We start from the raw sequence: 2,500 nt of genomic DNA, 5'->3' as shown, positions 1-2,500 counted from the left end.
CCCAGGCTTCAACCGTCTCCTCCCCGAGCCCCTGGAAGTGCAGCTGGGCCGCGGGCGCCCCGGTCCGCACTCATCTGCGAAACTTCCACAAATTGCAGTACCCGATTTGGCCCGCCGGGGGGCGCTGCCTCCGGGGGAGAAGGAGACGTGCCCGGCCCGTACGTCGGGCTCCAACGGATGCCCGCCGTGGACCCTTTATAGGCCCCATCCTGGTCCTGCCATGCTGTTATCGGAGCTCCACGGCTATCTTGTCACTAAACCTTTCGTTTGAGCTCCAGGGCTTTTTGCTTTTTGTAACCCGGTTCCTGGAGCCCTGCCTGGGCAAAATCGGATGCAAGAAGGCCCTGCCCATGCTGATCTCTGAGCTCCGCGCATCTTCTGTCACGGGTCCTTTCGCAAAAGCTCCAGGGAAACAGGCTTTTCGGCCCCGGACAGAGTCCCGGCTCTCTCGCTCGCCTCGTTGGTACCTACTGATCCGGCGGAGGTGTTCTCCGGCGGGTAGCGACACGGACGGCCGAGGGCGCGCTTCACCCAGGCTTCAACCATCTCCTCCCCGAGCCCCTGGAAGTGCCGCTGGGCCGCGGGCGCCCCGGTCCGCACTCATCCGCGACACTTCCGCGCTGGAGTCCGACGCTCGCCGGCCGCGTCCCCCGGCCCGCGGGGGCCCGGGGGGGGGAGGCCCGACGCTGTGCGGGGGGAGGGCGGCGGGCGGCGGGGGGCGCCCCCGCGCCACCCGACGGCGCCCCCCGGTGGCCAGAGGCGGCTCGGAGCGAGACGATCGGGGGGGGACGGCGGCGCGTGACCCGCCCCGGCCCCCTTGGCCCAGCGGACGGGCAGGCGGCTCCCGGGCGCCCCCCCCGATCCCCGCCGCGGCGCCCCCCGGTGGCCGCCTGACGCCACTGCGGGGGGTGCAGATTCCGTGTGTCCTCTCGGATAAAAACAAAAGAAACGATTCCCCGTCGGGGCGAAAGTAAGTGGGACGCAGGGCCCCGGGCCCCGACGGTCCGCGCGCGCGGCGCCCCCCCGCTGGCCGGTCGAAGGGAGGACAAAAATAAAATGAAAAAAATTTCAAAAAAGCACTCGCCCCAAACAGACGAAAGGTACCCGGTCCGCCCGGATGAACCCTCCCCCGTGTCCCCGCCGCGGCGCCCCCCGCTGGCCAGCCGAGGTAATACACGATTGAGAGGGGGGGAGTGAAAAACAGGGGCAAAAAATGAAAAACACCCCACCCGTTTGAATGCAAAGTCCCGGAGCGGCCAGGGGTGGACGCCGGTCCGCGCGCACGGCGCCCCCCGCAGGCCAGTTGAAGGGAAGAACGGAACGAGACTAAAGATAAAAAAAAATTTCAAAAAAGCACTCGCCCCAAACAGATGAAATGTACCCGGTCCGCCCGTGTCCCCGCCGCGGCGCCCCCCGCTGGCCAGCCGAGGTAATACACGATTGAGAGGGGGGGAGTGGAAAAAAAAAGGGCAAAAAAATGAAAAACACCCCACCCATTTGAATGCAAAGTCCCGGAGCGGCCAGGGGTGGACGCCGGTCCGCGCGCACGGCGCCCCCCCGCAGGCCAGTTGAAGGGAAGAACGGAACGAGACTAAAAGATAAAAAAAAATTTCAAAAAAGCACTCGCCCCAAACAGATGAAATGTACCCGGTCCGCCCGTGTCCCCGCCGCGGCGCCCCCCGCTGGCCAGCCGAGGTAATACACGATTGAGATTAAAAAAAACAGGCAAAAGACAAAAACACACCACCGATTTAAATGCAGTGTTCACGAGCGCCAGTCCGCGCTGGCGCGGCGCCCCCTGCTGGCCGCGTAAAAAAAAATAATAATAATAATAATAATAATCCACCGTTGTGAATTTGCGATGTGTCCGGTACGGCGGCGGCGGGGAGGAGGTCTCCCCTCGTCGGCGCACCCTGGTGGGGGGAAATAAATGAAAGGGAAAAAAAAAAAGAAGAACAGCCCGGGCTCTCGCCGGCTTCCGCAGCCCGGGCTCCCTCCGGCTTCCGCGGCCCGGGCTCCGTACATACAGACAGCAAATGAAATAACGGACGGATGGATGGAAGAGAAGAACAGCCAGGGATCTCGCCGGCTTCCGCAGCCCGGGCTCTCGCCGGCTTCCGCAACCCGGGCTCCAGCCGGCTTCCGCAGCCCGGGCTCCCTCCGGCTTCCGCGGCCCGGGCTCCGTACATACAGACAGCAAATGAAATAACGGACGGATGGATGGAAGAGAAGAACAGCCAGGGATCTCGCCGGCTTCCGCAGCCCGGGCTCCCTCCGGCTTCCGCGGCCCGGGCTCCGTACATACAGACAGCAAATGAAATAACGGACGGATGGATGGAAGAGAAGAACAGCCAGGGATCTCGCCGGCTTCCGCAGCCCGGGCTCTCGCCGGCTTCCGCAACCCGGGCTCCAGCCGGCCTCCGCAGCCCGGGCTCCCTCCGGCTTCCGCGGCCCGGGCTCCGTACATACAGACAGCAAATGAAATAACGGACGGATGGAT

Source organism: Pseudophryne corroboree, unplaced genomic scaffold, assembly GCF_028390025.1.
Source record: "Pseudophryne corroboree isolate aPseCor3 unplaced genomic scaffold, aPseCor3.hap2 scaffold_1435, whole genome shotgun sequence".
Taxonomy (NCBI): domain Eukaryota; kingdom Metazoa; phylum Chordata; class Amphibia; order Anura; family Myobatrachidae; genus Pseudophryne; species Pseudophryne corroboree.
This window is presented reverse-complemented; position numbering follows the sequence as displayed.